The 22,536-nt window shown below is 44.3% G+C and overlaps 1 pseudogene; it reads left to right on the top strand.

Moving 5' to 3' along the window:
* The first annotated feature begins 1,200 nt into the window (after nt 1-1,200).
* Nucleotides 1,201-21,585, top strand: LOC101178549 (annotated as a pseudogene).
* Nucleotides 21,586-22,536: the final 951 nt, after the last annotated feature.

Raw genomic sequence — 22,536 nt, 5'->3', positions numbered from 1 at the left:
CACCTGTAATCCCAGCACTTTGGGAGGCTGAGGTGGGAGGATCACTTGAGCCCAGGGGTTCGAGATTAGCCCTCGAAATATAGTGAGACCTCATTTCCACAAAAAATACAAAAATTAGATGGGCGAGGAGGCATATGCCTGTGGTCGCAGCTGCTCTGGAGGCTGAGGTGGGAGGATTGCTTGAGATGGGGAGGTTGAGGTTGCAGTGAGCCGTGATTGCGCCACTGCACTCCATCCAGCCTGGGTGACAGAGTGAGACCCTGTCTCAAAACAAAAAACTCAAATGAAAACTGGATGCTGTGGTGCCTCCTCAACTCTGTCAAGTTATCTCTTTTGGCAGTGAAGCTTCCCAACGCTGAATTTCTTTGCCTCTGAAATTTCTTAGGTTATTTCCAAGATGTCTGCTAGCCATAGGGAACTACTACATTTCCAAGGGATATTGTTGTTTAACCTGCCTTAAAGACTGTGTTTTATATTGCATAAAATAAACAGCTTCTCTGCTTCATAAATTCTCATTTCAGTAGAGTTTAGAATGAGGTATAGTTGCATTTGTTGTATCATTGCTTCTGTACTTCTGTTTTTTAAAAAAATTTAATTAATTAATTATTTTTTGAAACAGTCTTGCTCTGTTGCCCAGACTGGAGTGCAGTGGCATGGTCCTGGCTCACTGCAACCTCTGCCTCCCCAGGTTCAAGCGATTCTCATGCCTTAGCATCCTGAGTAGCTGGTATTACAGGTGTGCGCCACTGTGCCCGGCTAATTTTTGTGTTTTCAGTAGAGACGGGGTTTCACCATGTTGGCCAGGCTGGTCTTGAACCCATGACCTCAGGTGATCTACCCGCCTTGGCCTCCCAAAGTGCTGGGATTACAGGCCTGAGCTACCGCACCTGGCCTTATACTTCTGTACTAAATGACTAAAGGCTGCCACTGTCGTAGCAGTGCTGAGGCTATGTTGCATATCCCACTTGGATGCTGCGGTGGAAAATAGAATTTTCTGGTAAGGCATCGAAAGGTTTAGTTGAGTTTCCCTTTGAAGACAAGACTCACTACTCATTGGCCACAGTGTACCTAAAATTGTTGAATTTTTCCTGGGAGCCATTTCTAATTGAGGAGGATTTTCTGCATGTTGCTTATATCTTTGGAAAGAACAATTATTTGGCTTGCTTTTCTTGTCATGTTACAGAATTCCATTAAATTACAATGGGAAACATTTTTGAAAAGCTCTTTAAAAGTCTACTTAGGAAAAAAGAGATGCGGATTCTTATATTGGGTTTGGATACAGCTGGAAAAACCAACATCTTGTATAAATTGAAGCTGGGGAGACTGTGCCTACCGTCCCTACAGTAGGTAAGTTAATGAAAGACCTGTGGCAATTCCAGTTTACAATTTAGTATGTTATATATATATTTTTAGGTTCTGTTTCACCAGAGAAATATGTTTTATTTTTACATGCTTCTTATGTTATTGAATAATTCTTTTTAAAAATCTTGTCTACTCCAAGAGCATACATTTTTAGAGGCCAAAAACCAGGTTATATTATATATCCTTTTCTTTTTTTGACTCTGTCACCCAGGCTGGAGTGCAGTGGCGCATCTCTGCTCACCGCAGTCTCAACTTACTGGGCTCAAGTGATCCTTCCACCTCCCTCCTGAGTAGCTGGAACTACAGGCGTGCACCAGCATGCCCAGCTAATTTTTGTATTTTTGGTAGAGATGGGGTTTTGTCACGTTGCCTAGGCTGGTCTCGAACTCCTGGGCTCAAGCAATCCTCCCGCCATGGTCTCCCAATGTGCTGGGATTACAGGCGTGAGCCTCAGCGCCTGGCCAGGTTATGTATCCTTTTCTAGTGGCTTGCACATTCTTAGGTTCACAAGGGCGACATGTGAACACACGGAGGCTAAGCAAATTTAACCCCATCTGCTTGGCAAAAAAGAAAAAGATAATGGGCAAAACAGGGAGGGTAGTTCTGTCCCCCACTCCTCGCAGCTAGTGTCCCAGCAGAAGGCTGAGGTGGGAGCTGGGAATCTGCTGGTGCCTCCTCAGTCAGCCTCTGTTCCAGCTGGCCTTCCTTAGCGGCAGCATCTCATCTCTCTACACCAAGTACACTCCCAGTGCTTAGAGATGGAGTGTGATTTCTTTTCTTCACTCTGGCTCAAACCAACTGCTTGAGATGATGTCCAACTAGAGAAATAGACAAGCTGGCTGCATTGCTCTTACTATGAACCAGCGCTGTGTTTTATGGGCTTATGAAGAGATTTACAAAGCGAGTTTTGATAGAACTGAATCTTTGCCTTGTTAACTGCCTCTAGATCCAAACTTCTGACTGAGGATACACCCCACAGGATGGCATGTGAACATTACTACTGTTCTGAATATTGAATTAGGCACAGGACTCAAATGATCAACTTTCTTTTGGTTTTTTTTTTTTTTTTTTTTTTGAGATGGAGTCTCGCTCTGTCACCCCAGGCTGAAGTACAGTGGCGCGATCTCAGCTCACTACAACCTCCGCCTCCTGGGATCAAGCAATTCTCATGCCTCAGCCTCCTGAGTAGCTGGAATTACAGACGTTCACTACCATGCAAGGCTAATTTTTGTATTTGTAGTAGAGACAGGATTTCACCATGTTGTCCAGGCTGGTCTGGAACTCCTGACCTCAAATGATCTGCCCAGCTAAGTGCTGGGATTATAGGCGTGAGCCACTGCACCCAGTCTCCAAATGATCAACTTTCAACCTGGGCAGTAGCTGCAAAGATTCCATCGATTGAGGAGTGGGAAACCGAGGAGGATGTTCGAGTTATGAGATGGTTGTGTGTAAGGTAGTAATTTGGTTAAATTTTTCAAATGGATAAGCCAGTGCTGTCCAGGAGGCACTTTCTGCAGTGCTTGAAATGTTCTGTGTCTGTGCTGTTTAGTGTTGTAGCCAATAGCCATGTGACTGTTCATGTGCTTGAAATGTGGCTAATGCAACTGAGGAACTGAACTTTTTTTTTTTTTTTTTTTCTTGAGATGGAATCTTGCTCTGTCACCCAGGCTGGAGTGCAGTGGCGCGATCTCAGATCACTGCAACATCCGCCTCCTGGGTTCAAGTCATTCTTCTGCCTCAGCATCCTGAGAAGCTGGGATTACAGGCGCACGCCACCACATCCAGCTAATTTTTGTATTATTAGTGGAGACGGGGTTTTACCCTGTTGGCCAGGCTGGTCTCGAATTCCTGACCTCAGGTGATCCGTCCACCTTGGCGCCGCAGAGTGTTGGGATTACAGGCATGAGCCACTGTGCGTAGCCGGGAACTGAACTTTTAATTGTATTTAACTTTAAGTTTATTTTTTATTTATTGATTGATTTTTGATTTTAACTTTAAATAGCCACATTGCCAGGCACAGTGGCTCATGCCTACAATCCCAGCACTTTGGGAGGTTGAGGTGGGAAGATCACTTGAGACCAGGAGTTCGAGACCAGCCTGGCCAACATGGTGAAACCCCATATCTACTAAAAATACAAAAATTAGTAGTGGCATGCACCTGTAATCTCAGCTACCCGGGAGGTTAAGGCAGGAGAATCACTTGAGCCCAGGAGGCAGAGGTTGCAGTGAGCTGATATTGCACCATTGCACTTCAACCTAGGTTACAGAGCAAGACTGTGTCTCAAAAAATAAATAAATAGGCCGGGTGTGGTGGCTTATGCCTGTAATCTCAGCACTTTGGGAGACCGAGGCAGGTGGATCATAAGGTCAGGAGTTTGAGACCAGCCTGGCCAACATGGTGAAACGCCGTCTCTACTAAAATTGCAAAATGGGGGTGGTGGCCCGAGATCACACCATACACTCCAGCCTGGGTGACAAGAGCAAGACTGTCTCAAAAACAAAACAAAACAAAACAAAAACATAAATAAATAGTCACAAATGGCTAGTGACTATGTATTGGACAGTGCTGGGGTAGACAGTTGTTCAATGTCATTTATTGAATAATTTTTCCATGCTGATTTGAAATGCCTTCTTTGTCACATACTACATTCTCGCTGGTATGTGTGTCTTTTTCTGGACAACCACCTGTTGCATTTATATTTGAACTCTATTCAAGTGTTACTAGGGCTTGGCATATCCTTAAAGATAATTCATTATTCATTTTCAGAGATTTCCTGGTTATGCTTACTTGTTTATTTCTCCAGGTTAAATTTTAGATAATTTTGCTAAGTTTCCTGCCCCTGCCCCTACCATCATTATAGGATTGGAATGGCATTGTATTTATTTATTTAGGAAGAATTTAGATTGTTGTAATGTAATGAGTGTCTCTCACTAAAATAAGGCATGACTAGAATTGAGGTTTGGAAGGTGAGCAGGCCCAGCTTGCTTGGGTCTTGACAGTCATGTTTGGGATTTGGGTGTGGGAAGCCGCCAAAGGGACATCTTTCCTCCCTTCCCTTCCCCTTCCCCTTCCCCTTCCTTCCTCCCTCCCTCCCTCCCTCCCTTTTCTGTCCTTCCCTTCCTCCCCTCCCCTCCCCTCCCATCTCTGTCTCTCTCTCTCTATCTCTCTCTTCCTCTTTTCTTTCTTTTCTTTCTTGGATCTTATTCTGTCATCCAGGCTGGAGTGCGGTGGCGTGATCTCAGCTCACTGCAATGTCTGCTTCCCGAGTTCAAGCAGTTCTCTTGTCTCAGCCTCCCAAGTAGCTGGGACTGTGGCACACGGCACCAACGCCTGTCTAATCTTTGTGTTTTTTTGTAGAGACAGGGTTTCGCCATGTTGCCCAGGCTGGTCTCAAACTCCTGAGCTCAAAGCAATCTGCCCACCTCAGCCTCCCAAAGTGCTGGGGTTACAGGTGTGAGCTACTGTGCTCGGCCTATTCTCTTTTTTAATTTTTAATTTTATTTTTTGGGGAGATTATTCTTTCTTTTTTAAGTTTGAAAATATTCCAATCAAACATAAATGTGTAGAGAAATGACGTGACCACACTACGTGTTTTTAAGCAATTGCTTTGATTAGAAGATGGTGACCGGATGGAGAGAGGGAGAGTGGCTGAGCTGAAATTAGTTATATGGTTTCAGGAATTGAGGCTAGAATTGATGGTCTGTTGGGTTAGGGTGACTATTAGTTGTTTAAGGGGTTGAATTGATACGATGTGGTAGTAGGGTTCTAGGGGTGCGAGCATCGGATGTTTCCAGGGCACCTCTCAGGCTATCAGCTTGTGGAACGAAGTCAATGAGGGGATAACTAGCAGAGGAGGAGGTTGGGGGTAGGGATCTTAAATTCCATTTTTGACTGATCACCTTGTTTTGGGGCCTTGAAGACATTTGCCAAAGCTGTTAGATTATGAGCCTGAAGCTCAGGAGAGAAGGCTAGGTTGGGGGATATAAACCTCAGAGTTAATACAGAGATAGGAATGAAGTCGTGGGAGTGAGTGAGATTGCCTAGGGAAGGGTGCAGAAAGAGGAGAAAGTATGGGGCCAGTGAGAGCCGGGGGGACTCCATCATTGCAGGATCAGTTAAACGTGGCTGAGTTCACTAAGGAGACTGAGACAGTACAGCCATAGAGATAGAAGGAAAAGGGAAGCTGGGGAAGGGTGTCAAGGAGGGAGTGAGCAGTAGTGTCAGATAGAAGATCAAATTATGGAAGAACTGAAAAGGCCTGTGTTAGATTTATTGACCTGGTGATCACTGCTGACCTTAGTGAAAACCAGCCACCCAACATGGTGGAGCAGAGCTAAGGTGCTGTTGCGTGAGAGGACCAAAGAAAGCTCAGTGAATGTAGCCACACTCCTTTGAGACATTTGACTTTAAAAAAGCAAATAGACCAGGCGTGGTGGCTCACACCCATAATCCCAGCACTTTGGGAGGCTGAGGTGGACAGGTTGCTTGACCTCAGGAGTTTGAAACCAATCTGAGCAACATAGTGAGACCCTGTCTCTACAAAAAATTTTTAAAATTTAGCTAGGTATGGTGGCTCATGCTTATAGTTCTAGCTACTTGGGAGGCTGAGGCAGGAGGATCCCTTGAGCACAGGAATTTGAGGCTGCAGTGAGCTATGATTGTACCTCTGTGCTCCAGCCTGGCCAACACAGCAAGGCCCTGTCTCTTTAAAAAAAAAAAAAAAGCAAATAGAGGCTGAAGATGTGAAGGAAGAGGGTGCAGATGAAGATGTGGGGATCAAGGAAAGGTTTGTTCTGTTGTTTTTAAAGATGTAAAAGGCTTAAGCATGCCAAGGTGAACAGATTGGAGATATTCAGATATGGGGGAGAATAGGAATAGTAAAAAGTTCCAGACAGTCTGGGTGGAGTGGATCTGGCTCATAGTGGGAGGGAGTTGGTGGAAGAGAGTTACCTTCTTCTGTTGTTCCAAGAGGGAGGAAGAAAAGCATGGGTACAGATGTAGACTGGCTTTTACACTGTATGGTGGAAGTGGAAGTCAGTCCCATTGGTGGCTTCTCTGCTCTGAAGTACACTGTGATGGTCTCCTGCTGAGAGAAAGGGCAGGTGCGTGGCTAGAGATTGGAGAGTAGAGAAGGTTTGAGACACCTGTCCTGATGAATGGGCAAGGGGACCAGCACATTCTCTTTGAAGGCTATAGATCTTTGACTAGCAGGCTGCTTTGTAAATTAAAAGTACTATCCGCATGTTGAAATTATTTTGAATTGTTGAACCAGCACAAATCATAATTAAATGTTTTCCCCATATTTCATTTAGGTTTCTGTACGGAGACAGTAGAATATAAAAATATCACCTTCACTGTCTGGGATGTTGGCAGTCACTTCAAAATCAGACCCCTGTGGCGGCATTTTTTCCAGAACACAAAAGGTAAAGATTATTCAGTCTGTAGCCTCGATATTGTTTCTGTGAAATGTCTCTAAAGACGGACGCTTGAAGTGATACCTTGTGGTGCTCTGCTCTATTTACACTGTCAGCCATTTCCTCTCTTAGGGTCTCCTTACACTTACTGGGAAGGTTTCTTTTGTGAGACAGAGTCTTGCCCTGTTGCCTAGGCTGGAGTGCAGTGGTGTGATCTTGGATCCCTGCAACCTCCACCTCCCAGGTTCAAGTGATTCTTCTGCCTCAGCCTCCAGAATAGCTGGGGTTACAGGCATGTGCCACCACGCCGGCCAATTTTTGTATTTTTAGTAGAGATGGGGTTTTGCCACGTTGGTCAGGCTGGTCTTGAACTTCTGATCTCAGGTGATCCGCTTGCCTTGGCCTCCCAAAGTGCTGGGATTATAGGCGTGAGCCACCGTGCCCAGCCCTGCTGTCTACTTTAAATTACTACTAGATTACTTCTATTGTCTACTAGCATGTAAATGCTATATAGTTAGACTGTGTTGTTTTTTATTTGTATATTTTTTTACTGTTGTGTTATTATTTTTATTTATTTATTTATTTACTTATTTATTTATTTTTTGAGATGGAGTTTCACTCTTGTTACCCAGGCTGGAGTGCAATGGCGTGATCTCGGCTCACCACAACGTCCGCCTCCCAGGTTCAAGTGGTTCTCCTGCCTCAGCCTCCCGAGTAGCTGGGATTACAGGCATGCACCACCACGCCTGGCTAATTTTGTATTTTTAGTAGAGACGGGGTTTCTCCATGTTGGTCAGGCTGGTCTCGAACTCCTGACCTCAGGTGATCTGCCTGCCTTGGCCTCCCAAAGTTCTGGGATTACAGGCATGAGCCACCGCGCCCGGCCTGCATTATTACTTTTTAATATTTTTGGTTCAAGGTGGGTTGAATCCGTGGATACAGAGGTCTGACTATAGTTTTTACACCCTGATTTTCATGTAAAATATTAAGCACATGGAATCTACAAATTACTCATTTTAGAATTTATTTGGAGTCTGTTTGTTTTGAAGATTCTCCTGCATGTACTTCATAGTAAAGACTTACATATTCGTCAGTCTTTCCAGACCAAATACCCAAATCGACTGTCCCTTTATATTTTATATCATTGTTTTAGCTGTTACCTTTGGCAATTAACTCTATTTGCAGTTATCTTTTCCAGGCTATAGATTTTAGAATGTTTTTTCTCAAAGTAGTGCATTTATTTTTTTAACTTTTTTAGTGGATAATCTAAAACAAATACAAAGACAGAGAGGATAACATAACGAACCCCCATGTACCCATCACCAAGCCCCAACAGTTATTAGCATTTTGCCCATCCCAGACATGATGCCTTTTATTCATATGTCCTTTAGTGTTCATTTACAGCTGATAAGGCCTTTTATATCTATCTATCTATCTATCTATCTATCTATCTATCTATCTATCTATCTATAAAATCTCCATGCTGTTATAACATCTCCAAAATTAATAATACTTCTTTAATATCTAGCACCTAGTCCTTATTCTAATTTCCCCAGTTGTATCAAATGTATCCTGGCTGGGTGTGGTGGCTTACACCTGTAATCCCAGCACTTTGGGAAGCCAAGGCTGGTGGATCACCTGAGGTCAGGAGTTGGAGACCAGCCTGGCCAACATGGTGAAACCCTGTCTCTACTAAAAATATGCAAAAAAAAATTAGCCAGGCGTGGTGGTACATGCCTGTAATCCCAGCTACTCAGGAGGCTGAGACAGGAGATTCTCTTGAACCCAGGAGGCAGAGGTTGCAGTGAGCCGAGATCGCGCCATTGCACCCCAGCCTGGGCGACAGGGCAAGACTCCATCTCCAAAAAAAAAAAAGAGAGAGAGAGAAAAAAAGTATCCTTTCTACATCTGCTTTGTTTGCATCTGGATCAAAGTTCGCACAGTGCATTTTGTTGTTTTGCCTCTTTAGTCTTTTATTCTACAGCAGTTGTTCTTTTTCTGTGCCTTTTTTTTTTTCGAGACAGGGTCTCATGCAGTGGCACAATCTCGGCTCACTGTAACCTCTGCCTCCTGGAGTCAAGCGATACTCTCACTTCAGCCTCCCAGGTAGCTGGGACCACAAGTGCATACCATCACGCCTAGCAATTTTTTTGTTCTTTTTGTAGAGATGGGTTTTCACCATGTTGCCCAGTCTGGTCTCAAACTCCTGGGGTCAAGCATCTGCCCACCTTGGCCTCCCAAAGTGCTGAGACCATAGTGTGAGCCACCTTGCCTGGCCTCCCTTTTTTGTTTGTTTGTTTGTTAACTGTTTATTCCACATTCTGGATTTGGCTGATTACTTTATTATGGTGCCATCTAACTTGCTTGGCTATCTGTGGATTTCCTGTGAACTGACTGTTTATTCTAGAGACTTGATTAGATTTTGGTTCATTTCAGGGGCAAGAATACTTCATAAGTATTCTTCCTATCCTAACACAGAAGTTCGGTTGTCACACTTAGACATTTTAAAAAAAATTTTTATTGTGGCAAAGTATATATAATATAAAATTTACAAGTTTATTCTTAAGTGTACAATTCAGTGGCATTAAGTACATTCACCATTTTACAACCATCACCACTGTCCAGTTCCGCAATTTTTTCATCATCCCCAACAGAAGCTTTGCATCCATTAAGCAATAACTGCCCATTCCCTTCTCCCCCACCCCTTAGTAGCCTTTATTCTACCCTCTGTCTATGAATTTGCCTATTCAGTGGAATTGTATATTAGTCTTTGGAAGTTTAGCCACCTGGCCTCTTTCATTTAGTACAATGTTTTCAAGGTTCATCTATGCTGTAGTATGTATCAGAACTTAACTCCTTTTATGGCTGTATGATATTCTATTGTATGGATATACCACATTTTGTTTATCCATTCATCTATCGATGGACTCTTGAGTTGCTTCTGCTTTTTGTCTATTATGAATAATGTTGCTACGAACATTCATGTCCAAGTATCTGTTTGAGTCCCTGCTTTGAGTTCTTTGGGTATATGCCTAGAAGTGGAATTGCTGGGTAACTATGTTTTCATTTTTTTTTTTTTTTGAGACGGAGTCTCCCTCTATTGGCCAGGCTGGAGTGTAGTGGTGCAATCTCGGCTCACTGCAACCCCGGCCTCCTGGGTTCAAGTGATTCTCCTGCCTTAGCCTCCCGAGTAGCTGGGACTATAGGCGTGAGTCACCACGTCCGGCTAGTTTTTTGTATTTTTAGTAGAGACAGGGTTTCACCATATTGGCCAGGCCAGTCTCAAACTCCTGACCTTGTGGTCCACCCACCTCAGCCTCCCAAGGTGCTGGGATTACAGGCCTGAGCCACTGCACCCGGCCTCATTTTCTTTTTTTTTAGTTGTGGTAAAATACACATAACTTAAAATTTAGCATCTTAACAATTTGTTTTGTTTTGTTTTGTGGTAGTGATGTTTTTGTGAGATGAGGTCTCTATGTTACTCAGACTGGTCTCGAACTCATGGGCTCAAGTGGTTCTCCTGCCTCAGCCTCCTGCATAACTGGGACTACAGGTGTGCACCACTGCACCCAACTCTATCTTAAACATTTTTAAGTGTCTAGTCAGTCATCATGTTCTGCAACCATCACCACCATTCATTTCTATAACTGTTTTCATCTTGTAAAACCGGAACTTTATACCCATAAACTATAACTTCTGTTCTTCCCCCACCCTCTCCCCCTACTCCCTGGCAGTCACCAGGTTGTCACATTTTTAGTGATGCCAAATGGTTTCAGATGGTATCAGCCTAATTCCCCTGAATTAAAATTCTCCATCAACTTTTCACCTAATCGTTTTAGCATCCATTGAAAACTGTTGCCTAGACACGTTATTTTATTAGAAGTTACAAAATGGTGATTTTCCCCCCCTCCTAAATCTTGTTATTCTTCTGCATTTATTAGCTAAAATCCTTCTAAACAAAGAATTCCCTCATCAAATATTTGGTTTCCCTGAAATATACTTTGTACAAGAAAGGCCGGAAAAATGCTTTATTCTTTTCCTTCATGGATTTTCAGAGAAACCACTGGATGCCCCACAACTTCCATGGTGACTCTTAGATGTTTGTATCTTCATGTTTCGATCTGCAGATTATATATTTTTTTGATACTCAGAGCGTCCATTTATCTTGGACTGGCACTTGACAACTTGGCAAACCTTGCAGTTTCTTAACTGTAATAAAACTAGAACACATGGATTTGAACCACAGCTCTGTGGTGAAACCTTGAGAGAGTTAGGTAATCTCGTCTGTCTCAATTTCCTCATCTTAAAATGGAGATAATACCTACTGCCTGCATCATTGGGCTTAAATTACTTATGTAAAATGCTTCATTTAGTGGCTGGATGACAGTAGGCACTCAAAAGCCCAAATCGTTTGAGGTTTCACTTCATCATTTCTCTGGCAGAATTCTTTTTTCTTACCCTACTGGGAGTTTTCACATTCAAATAACAAGATTAAATGAATACCTTTATTTCTTCAATCTTCTCTTCACAACAAGCCTAATTTTACTGAGTTTCGGTAGCTATTGTTTTTGATGGTAGGGAGCTGGCTGTACTCTAGGACCTTGGGGTGGGAAATTTGGACTTTTCATAAAATAGCAATTGGGAGCTGCTGGAAGAATGGACTTGCTGTGAGTGGTCTTGGATGCAGCCCCTATTTTTTCTGCCAGTTTCTAAAGATCAGGCTGTTTTTTAGTTTAAATGTTTTTCATCAGTATGTTGAGTATGACAAAACTTAATGCTTTTAGGTCTCTATTAAGACATTTAACTGTGTAGGTTTCACTTGTATAGATTGGAATTTGAACAGTTTCTGATTTCTTTTTTATTTTATTTTATTTTTATTTTTTTGAGACAGAGTCTCGCTCTGTCGCCAGGCTGGAGTGCAGTGGCGCGATCTCGGCTCGCTGCAACCTCCACCTCCCAGGTTCAAGCAATTCTTCTGCTTCAGCCGCCCAAGTAGTTCGGACTACAGGTGCGCGCCATGCCCAGCTAATTTTTGTATTTTTAGTAGAGACGGGATTTTACCATGTTGGCCAGGATGGTCTTGGATCTCTTGACCTTGTGATCTGCCCGCCTTGGCCTCCCAAAGTGCTGGGATTATAGGCGTGCATCACCGCGTTTTTTGTTTTTTTTGTTTGTTTTTTGTTGTTGTTGTTGTTGTTGTTGTTTTTGAGACAGAGTCTTGCTCTGTCACCCAGGCGGAGTGCAATCGTGTGGTCTCGGCTTACTGCAACCTCCACCTCCTGGGTCAAGCAATTCTCCTGCCTCAGCCTCCCAAGTAGCTGGGATTACAGGTGCCCACCACCATGCCTGGCTAATTTTTTATATTTTTAGTAGAGATGGAGTTTCACCATGTTTGCCAGGCTAGTCTTAAACTCCTGACCTCAAGTGATTCGCCCCCCCTCGGCCTCCCAAAGTGCTGGGATTACAGACGTGAGCCACCGTGCCCGGCCGTGATTTCTTAATTGATATTTTTATAGAAGGCATAAGATGGTCCATTAGTTATTATGGAGAAATATTTTTCTCCTTGATTTTAGGTTCAGTTATTTTAATTTGTTGAATTGCAGCATATTTGTCTGGTTCAAAATTCGAAAGTAAGAAAAGGTGTATACTCATCCTTTGGTATCTGTGGGGGATTAGTTCCAGGACCTCCCATAGATACCAAAATCCTTGGATATTCAAGGCCTTGATATAAAATGGTGTAGTATTGGCATATAACCTATGCACATCCTCCTGTATACTCTAAATCAGTGGTCCCCAACCTTTTTGGCACCAGGGACTAGTTTTGTGAAATATAATTTTTCCACAGACCCGGGGACCAGAGAGGGGGATCAGGGATAGTTTTGGGATGATTCAGCACATTGCATTTATTGTGCACTTTATTTCCATTATTATTACATTGTAATATATAATGAAATAATTATACAAACTCACCATAATGTAGAATCAGTGGGAGCCTGAGCTTGTTTTACTGCAACTAGATGGTTCCATCTGGGGGTGATGGGAGACAGTGACAGATCATCAGGCATTAGATTCTCATAGGAGCACGCAGCCTAGATCCCTCGCATGTGCAGTTCACAATAGGATTCACACTCCTGTGAGAATCTAATGCTGCAGCTGATCTGACAGGAGGTGGATCTCAGTTGGTAATGTGAGCGATGGGGATGGGACGCGGCTGTAAATACCAATAAGGCTTCTCTCACTCACCTGCTGCTCACCTCCTGCTGTGCAGCCCCGTTCCTAACAGGCCCAATTCTTAACAGTACTGGTCTGTGGCCCAAGGGTTGGGGTCCCCTGCTTTAAATCACCTCTAGATTACTTATAATGCTGAATACAGCATAAATGCTGTATAAATAGTTGTGAAACTCTATTGTTCGGGGAATAATGACAAGAAAAAAGTCTGTACATGTTCAGCACAGATGTAGTTTTTTTTTTTTCTGAATAATTTCTATCTGTGGTTGGTTGAATCCATGGATATGGAACCCATGGATGTGGAGGGCCAATTGTATAGTAACAAGTCGCTGTCTCATTCCTGTCCCTTAACCATTCAGTTCCCCTCCCATAGACAACCTTTTTTTTTTTTTGTTTTGAGACAGAGTTTTGTTCTTGTTGCCCAGGCTGGAGTGCAATGGCTCGATCTCGGCTCATTGTGACCCCTGCCTCCTGGGTTCAAGCGATTCTCCTGCCTCAGCCTCCCGAGTAGCTGGGACTACAGGTGTGTGCTACCATGCTCAGCTCATTTTTGTATTTTTAGTAGAGATGGGGTTTCACCATGTTGGCCAGGCTGGTCTCAAACTCCTGACCTCAGGTGATTTGCCCACTTCGGCCTCCCAAAGTTCTGGGATTATAGGCATGAGCCACCGTGCCTGGCTGACAGACATTTTTATTTCTTGTATATCTGTCCAGACATATTTTATGTATATACTGGCAGCTCTATATACATATATTCCCATTTAAAAAAACACATTAATAGTATACTATTCATGTGTAAATATACTTTTTTTTTTTTTTGAGATGGAGTTTCGCTCTTGTTGCCCAGGCTGGAGTGCAATGGTGTGATCTCGGCTCACTGCAACCTCTGCCTCCCAGGTTCAAGCAAGTCTCCTGCCTCAGCCTCCCGAGTAGCTGGGATTACAGGCATGTGCCACCACACCCGGATAATTTTGTATTTTTAGTAGAGATGGAGTTTCTCCATGTTGGTCAGGCTGGTCTTGAACTCCCGACCTCAGGTGATCCGTCCACCTCGGCGTCTCAAAGTGCTGGGATTACAGGCATGAACCACTGCGCCCAGCCGTAAATATGCTTTTTGTAGATTCTCTTAGTTCAGATGTAGGACCAGTCTGATGTTAGGTTCTTAGATAAGGACCTATATAAAGATAGTATAAAATGGTACCTAGTATTACAAAGCTTTTTTAGGAATGGCAAAGGGATAATATAGCAGCTTCCTCCCTATCAGTTCTGCATTGTGACTAAGGATCTCAAATTTCTGGATAATCTGGCTTGCTTAGTTATGACGAGAGACAGAACTTGCTGATAGCATATGAAATCTTCGGGGGAGTTTTGAATGTTTTTCATTTTTTAATCTGATATGATGTAGCAGACATGACATTGACTCACGTGCAAGCCCCAAACATGCTGAAGCCGCAAGAGCTCTCTATCAGCCATAGTAGGCTGCTCTGGAGCCGTTGGTTCAGGCAGCTGTTGAGTGGGCCTGGGAGGCACAGAGGGAAAGGGAAGAGGGCTGGCACTGGTTTACTCTCCTAGACATAGTCGTGAAATCTCATGGTCAAAGGAAACCAAGAAGTCATCTTATCCTGCTACTATTTTCCTTCCAGGGTCTCTTCTGCAGGGTCGCCATGAATTGTGGCTGAAGCTGTGCACAAACAAGTATCTCCAGTGACAGGAATGCCTTCTGAGGCAGCCCATTGCATCTTCATCTGCTGACACTCTGCTAGGCTGACTTCTGTAGTTTTCACCACTGATCTTCAGTCCACCTCACAGAGCTCTATAAAACACTTGAATCCTCTTTACATCATAGACTTTCAGCTACTTGAAGATAGCCATCAGCCGCTACATGAGTCTTTTCTCCAGGTAAAATCTCCAGTTATAGCAGCTGTTCTTCATATGGCCTAGTGTCTAATGCCTTTGCTCTCCTGGTCATTTTTTGAATTTCTTCAGTTTGCCCATGTCTCAGAGTGTGGGGTCCAGCACTGCTCATGTAACGTTCCCAGGATGTTCTGACTGATGTAGAGTAAGCCTGGTGTCACCCATGTCCTAGGAACTGAGACCCCATCACTACTGGTGATGCAGCCTAGGATCAAACTGTTCTTTTGGCAGCCACTTCACATTTTTGTGTTAAGGGCTTACTGTTAGCTAAACACAATTTTTTTTTCTTTCCAAGACAGGGTCTCACTCTGTCACCTAAGCTGGAGTGCAGTGGCACGATCTCGGCTTACTGCAACCGCTGCCTCCCGGGTTCAAGCAATTCTTTTACCTCAGCCTCCCAAGTAGCTGGGACCACAGGTACACGTCACCACACCTGGCTAATTTTCGTATTTTTAGTAGAGATGGGGTTTTGCCAAGTTGGCCAGGCTGGTTTCGAACCCCTGACCTCAAGTGATCTGCCCACCTTGGCCTCCTGAAGTGCTGGGATTACAGGCGTGAGCCACCACACCTGGCTGACAGATTGTTGTTATCATTAATGTCACATGAACTACTGCCAAAGGCGTCTCCCCTTCCTGTGCTTGGAGGGTGTGTTGGATCCCACCTGTGCCCCTCCCTGGAGATGCTTTTGGACACACAGCTTCCTCCAGCCAATGCAGCAGTGACTGGGTCTGTGCAGGTTTTGGTCACCTTCACTCAGGTGTGATGGGGTGGTGCCTTTCTTTGGCCTGCCCCAGGTATCTTTTACTTCTTGGGATGTATTTGATGCTATAGTATGGAATGCTGCAGAGACTTCCGGCATCAACCCCCTGGAGTTGGACTTTATTTCACAGGTTGAGGGCAGCATCCTCCACAGGAATCCCCAACTTCAGCCACCAGCTGGCAGCAGGTTTGGGGGTCCTCAGCCCACCCTCACTTCTGGCCAGATGGCTACAAATTTGGCGATTTCCACTACCCCCTCAGGTTTGATCACTTGTTAGAATGATTCACAGAATTCAGGGACATGCTATGCGTACAATTACAGTTTTATTAATTGATCAATAAAGCAAAAGGATACAAATGAACCAGTCAAAGGGAAAGACACATAGATCTGGGAGGACACCAAATGCAAAGCTTTCATTGTTCTCTCCCCATGGAGTCAGGGGCTGTTACTTTTCCAGCACATCGATGCGTGACAATGTATAGAGTATTGCCAACCAGGGACGTTCTCCTGAGCTTTAGTATTTGTCATTTTTACTGGGGCTTCCTTGTGTAGGCGCGATTGATTGAATCATTGGCCGTGTGACTCAAACTTTAGCACCCTCATTTCCCCAGAGGTGATCTTGTTAGCATCCACTATCTAGGGGCCCACCCTGAGTCACCTTGTTAGCATAAACTTACAGGTGTGGGCCCGCCACGATAACAAAGACACTGCTGCTATCACTCTGAAAAGTCCAAGGGTTTGGAGGCTACCTTCTAGAAACTGGGGACAAAGACCAGCCAAATTCATTACTATACAGATGCCCATAGGAATCTCTTGGTGTTCATACCAATGTGACCCAGAAGTATGGGTGGCCTAACACCTGTTGAGGTGTTCTTGAGCAGCAGGGAATGGGTACTGAAGGATACTTGTTTCCTCTTTTGTCCTCTGGGTGGACAGTTCTGACAGGCATTTGATATGGCTTCTTAGAATGTCCAGCAACAGTGAGCAGTGGTCCCATAGTGGAGGCCCAGCTTGATAACTCATCCTTCTATTGTCTGTCCCTCCTGCCCTGTTTTACTCCCTCAGCCCCTCATTCCTGCTCTCTGGGATCACTTCCCAAAGAAAGTACCTGCACTTAAGCTTTTGTCTCAAGTTTTGCTTTAGAGGGCTAGCCCTAGAATGCTATTTATTATACTAAACTTTACATGTTTTTTTTTTTTTTTTTTTTTTTTTTTTTTTTTTTTTTGAGACGGAGTCTCGCTCTGTCGCCAAGGCTGGAGTGCAGTGGCGCAATCTCGGCTCACTGCAAGCTCCGCCTCCCGGGTTCACGCCATTCTCCTGCCTCAGCCTCTCCGAGTAGCTGGGACTACAGGCGCCCGCCACCACGCCCGGCTAATTTTTTGTATTTTTAGTAGAGACGGGGTTTCATCGTGGTCTCGATCTCCTGACCTCGTGATCCGCCCGCCTCGGCCTCCCAAAGTGCTGGGATTACAAGCGTGAGCCACCGCGCCCAGCAACTTTACATGTTTTAAAAAACAATGTTTTGGCCAGGAGCAGTGGCTCACGCCTATAATCCTAGCACTTTGGGAGGCTAAGGCAGGCGCATCACCTGAGGTCAGGAGTTCGAGACCAGCCTGACCAATATGGTGAAACCCCGTCTCTACTAAAAATACAAAAATAAGCTGGGTGTGATGGTGTGCCTATATTCCCAGCTAATCGGGAGGCTGAGACAGGAGAATTGCTTGAACCTAGGAGGTGGAGGTTGCAGTTAGCTGAGATCATGCCACTGCATTCCAGCCTGGGCTGCAGTGAGACTCCATCTCAAAATAAATAAATAAATTTAAAAAAAACATGTTTTTTTCCCTGATGTGGAAATTAAGTGATTAAAAAATGAGACTAACTTTTTCAGGATATATTCTTCTTGTTATATGGTGCAGGGCTGTGATGCTTCTGCAAAAGGTGAGTTGAGTGTATAGCAGGCCTCCTAACTCTAGAGATGATGTATCCTTCCGTATCGATTGCCTTTGTGAAGTCACACACATAAGCAGGGAGAAGTCTTGAAGATACATAAACAGCTGCATTTTCCAGGCTCAGATCACTAACACGCTCATGATTTCTTTCTAGGTCTGATTTTTGTGGTTGACAGTAATGACAGAGAGTGGATTGATGAGGCCCGGGAAGTGCTAACTTACTTGTTAGAGGATGATGAGCTCAGAAATGCAGTTTTATTGGTATTTGCCAATAAACAGGTATGTTGTTATTGGCTTTCTGAATACTGGAACTGAAATTTACTGCCAAATGTCTCACTTATAAATACAGACATTTAAATGAGATGTCTGCCTCCCTCTCTCCAGTACCAACCATAATGTCTCCCACCATCTCCTTGCTACAATGTCTTTTTTTTATTGAGACAGAGTCTCACTCTGTTGCCGAGGCTGGAGTACAGTAGTGTGATCTCAGCTCACTGTGACCTCCACCTCCTGGGTTCAAGTGATTCTCCTGCCTCAGCCTCCCAAGTAACTGGGATTACAGGCATGTGCTGCCATGCCCACCTACTTTTTGTATTTTTAATAGAGACTGGGTTTCACCATGTTGGCTAGGCTGGTCTCGAACACCTGACTTCAAGTGATCTGCCCGCCTCGACTTCCCAAATTGCTGGGATTACAGGTGTGAGCCACCGAGCATCTACTAAGTTCCAGACTTGGTTTTAGGCTTAAACCAAGACAGACAAAGTCTGTGTTTTTGGAGTTTACGTTGCTAGTGGGAAGAAAGTCAACCAATAAATAACACGTAATGTGCCAGGTGTGGTGGCTCGTGCCTGTACTCCCAACACTTTGGGAGGCTGAGGCGGGGGGATCGCTTGAGCCCAGGAGTTCAAGACCAGCCTGGGCAACATAGTGAAACCCCATCTCTACAAAAAAGTACAAACATTAGCTGGATGTGGTAGCATGTACCTGTGGTCCCAGCTATTCAGGAGGCTGAGGTGAGAGGATCGCTTAAGCCTGGAAGTTTGGGGCTGCAGTGAGACGAGATTATTCCATTATGCTCCATCCTGGGTTATAGAGTAAAATAAATAATAATACGTGTCAAATGGTTTTTAAGTGTTGTGGAAGAAGGAAAAGCATAGTAAAGGGGCAGGGCGGGTGTGGGAAAGACTGGGAATGCCTCTCTGATAAGATGACATCTGAGCAGAGATCAGAAGGCCGGGAAGAAGGGAGCCACACAGTTCTAGGAACAGCATGGCAGCCAGCGCAGCTGGAACAGAATGAGCTGGGGAGAGAGAGAGGAGATGAGATTGAATCATATAGGGCCTGTTTTGGAGGAGGAAAAGGGCTTGTACATAAATGTAAAACAGTAAAAGAAACATGGGAGGAAAACCAAGCGTAGAACTATCCAGCCTCAGGACTCTGAGATAAACTAAGCATGAAAAAGAAGGTAGAACCACGTGAAATTGTACCAGTCTGAGATGACCACCGTCACATTCTGACATCCTTCCTTCGCTTTCTCTTCCATGAGTGCATTCATTATGTAATTGTGATCATACTGTTTTGACAATGTTGCATCCTGTTTTTTCACTTTAGATTTATCAAAATCATTGTCTCTTGTTATCCAACTCTTTGTAGACATGATTTTAAACGGTGGAGGGATCATCATTTGTACAACCATTACTCTCACTGTTCAGGTTCAATGTTAATCCAGAGTTTGCACTAGTGAACATATGACTATTAAAGAAAGAAAATGAATCTGGAGGGTGTGTGTGTGTGTATGTGTGTGATTTTTTTGTTTTGTTTTTTGAGACAGGGTCTTACTCTGTCGCCCAGGCTGGAGTGGAGTGGTGGGATCACAGTTCACTGCGGTCTCGAACTCCTGGGCTCAAGTGATCCTTCTTCCTCAGCCTCCCAAGTAGCTGGGACTGCAGGCACGTGCCACCATGCCCAGCTAATTTTTTAATTTTTTTGTAGAGCTGAGATCTTGCTATGTTGCCCAGGCTGGTCTCCGACACCTGTGCTCAAGCTGTCCTCCCACCTCAGCCCCGCAAAGTGCTGGGATCACAGGTGTAAGCTACCGTGCTTGGTGCCTCTGTTGTTTTCAATGATAAAAACAGAATGTTCCATGGTATAAATACACATACAGTTCAGAATATTCAAGTGAAATATTCTAGTGCTACTATTCATTGTTAAATTTATTCTTTCTCTTTCCAGAGATCCAACTTTCTCTGCCTGTGTAAGCAGTTGTATGATTGTGTTCTTTCACTTAGCATATCTTGGAAGTCCTTCCATATCAGTACAGCTACAGCTACTTTATTTATTTATTTATTGAGATGGAGTTTCACTCTTGTTGTCCAGGCTGGAGTGCAATGGCGCTATCTTGGCTCACTGCAACTTCCGCCTCCTGGGCTCAAGCAATTCTCCTGCCTCAGCCTCCCAAGTAGCTGGGATGACAGGCATGCGCCACCACTCCTGGCTAATTTTGTATTTTTAATAGAGACAGGGTTTCTCCATGTTGGTCAGGCTGGTGTAGAACTCCCAACCTCAGGTGATCCGCCCACCTCGGCCTCCCAAAGTGCTGGGATTACAGGTGTGAGCCACTGTGCCCGGTCTTACTTTGTTCTTTAATGCTGATTTATTCAAATTTAGTTTGAGCTTATTCTGTGCCAAGCACGTTTCAAGGCACTTGGGATACATCAGAGGATGAGACAGACCAAGATTCCTGCCCTTGTAAAGCTTGCATTCTAGTTAGGGGAGACAGATAGATAGTCAATAATAAATATACTTAAATAAGTAAATGTCATGATATAGTAATGTATGGTGAGTGCCATATTGAAAAGATGGAACAGACCGCTTCGGTGAGGTCTCTGGTCCAGAAGGCTTTGTAGACCCTAAGGACTCTGACTCGTATCCTGAGAGAAGGGGAGCTGTTGCAGTTTTGATAGAAGAATGAGTCAATCTGATTCACCGATGGCTGGGTTGAGAATAGGCTTCACGGGAGCAAGAGCAGAGAAATAGGGAGGCCAGTTAGAAAGTTATTTCAGTCATCCAGGTGAGAAGCGATGTGGCGTCAGATCGGGGTGACAGCTGTGGAGTTAGTAAGTGGTCAGATTCTGGATAAATTTTGATAGTAGAGCCATTAGGAGTTCCTGACAGATTGGCTGTGACATTGAGAGAAAAAAAGTAAGGATAATTTCAAGCTTTTTGGCCTGAGCAACTGGAAGGTTGGAGTTGCCATCAACAGAGAAGACTGTGGGTTTGGGCACGTTTAGCAGGGAAGAACATATTTCGCTATATAGATACAACAGTATACATTGACTTTTGAATGTTCTTTTTCAAGGATCTCCCTAATACTATGAACGTGGCAGAGATAACGGACAAGCTCGGCCTCCATTCCCTCCGTTACAGAAACTGGCACATTCAGGCTACTTGTGTCACTACTGGACATGGACTTTATGAAGGCCTGGACTGGCTCGCCAACCAGTTCCAGAACCAGAACTGACCAGAAGGATCTATTCTTTGTGCCTTGTGGCCACATCAGCTACCCTCTGCTGTGTGCACGTGTACATGTGTGCTGGGAGTGGAGGCAGCTTTCTCACAGTGCCTTATCCATGCCATAAGAAAAGCAGTGTTACATTTTAAGAAACCCAGTGTTAAGTTTCAAACACCACCTTCCATTTCAGTAGCTTTGATGGTCATTTTTGCAATTCGTGGAGAAGTCCAGAGGGCTTGCTGGTGCTGGAAGGCCAGAGCGGGCTTCATGGAGGTGGGTTGGAGCGGGGACTGAGTTCAGCTGTTGCAATCCTGGTCTGGCATCTGGGGTCCTGTTAGTCTTTGGCGTCCTTTCGTAAAAAGGAAGGAATTGCCATTTTTTTAACCATATTTTTACTGCACCTTTTCGTGTTTGTTTATTTTTTATTAAAAAAATTTTTTTTGAAACAGCTTCCCACTCTGTCACCCAAGCTGGAGTGCAGTGGTGCAAACTTAGCTCACTGCAACCTCTGCCTCTCGGGCTCAAGCAATCCTCCCACCTCAGCCTTGTGAGTAGCTGAGACTACGGGTGTGCACCACCACACCTGGCTAATTTTTATATTTTTTGTGGGGATGGGGTCTCACCATGTAGCCCAGGCTGGTCTCTAACTCCTGAGCTCAAGGGATCCACCCACCTCAGCCTTCCAAAGTGCTAGGATTACAGGCCTGAGCCACTGTGCTAACCAGAAATTGTCATTCTTTACCATCACTGCTGGAGCTAGCAGCTCACTCTTCAGTGCTTTAAAGCAAATGATCCTCAGGAAAGAAAAGGTACTTGCTTATTGCAGGTGCGAAGAGGTTCGGATTGGAACTTTTCCCTGAAGCTATATTTTAGCCCAGAGTTCCTGATGTAAGATGCTTTATTTAAATACATCAGTGAGCTTTTTCACTGGCATATCAATACTGGAGGGTCATGTTTGCACTCTGGGCATGACCGTCTTGGGTCTCGGTCCCCTGCGACTGCAGCTCCCACATCCCTGCTCCAAGATAAATGTTCTTCCCGTGAAGCAGACGGTTCACTTTTGGGATGGCGCTGTCCACAGGTTTGGCTGTCTCAGTCCGGATGATGTTTGGTTAGTTTCCATTCCCAGAACCACGCGCCTATGAGTTCTGAGAGTTTGTGACAGAATCAAGAGGCTAATTTGGGATATGTGAGATTCCCAGCCCACCTGGTATTGCCCCCGAGTTAGTGGTAAATTTTGCTATGGAAAATATCTCTTGTCGAGACCAAGCTCCGGCGCATTGCTCCCTCTTTTGGATGGCCATGGCATCTCATGAACCACTTGGAAATGTGTTTTATGTTGTTCTCCAAATATTAATAAAAATATCCTGGAGAGGAGGTTCACTAAGTAGTCTAGA

Source organism: Nomascus leucogenys, chromosome 19, assembly GCF_006542625.1.
Source record: "Nomascus leucogenys isolate Asia chromosome 19, Asia_NLE_v1, whole genome shotgun sequence".
Lineage (NCBI taxonomy): Eukaryota > Metazoa > Chordata > Mammalia > Primates > Hylobatidae > Nomascus > Nomascus leucogenys.
Note: the sequence above shows the minus strand (reverse complement) of the source record. Positions and strands in the feature narration are given on the sequence as shown.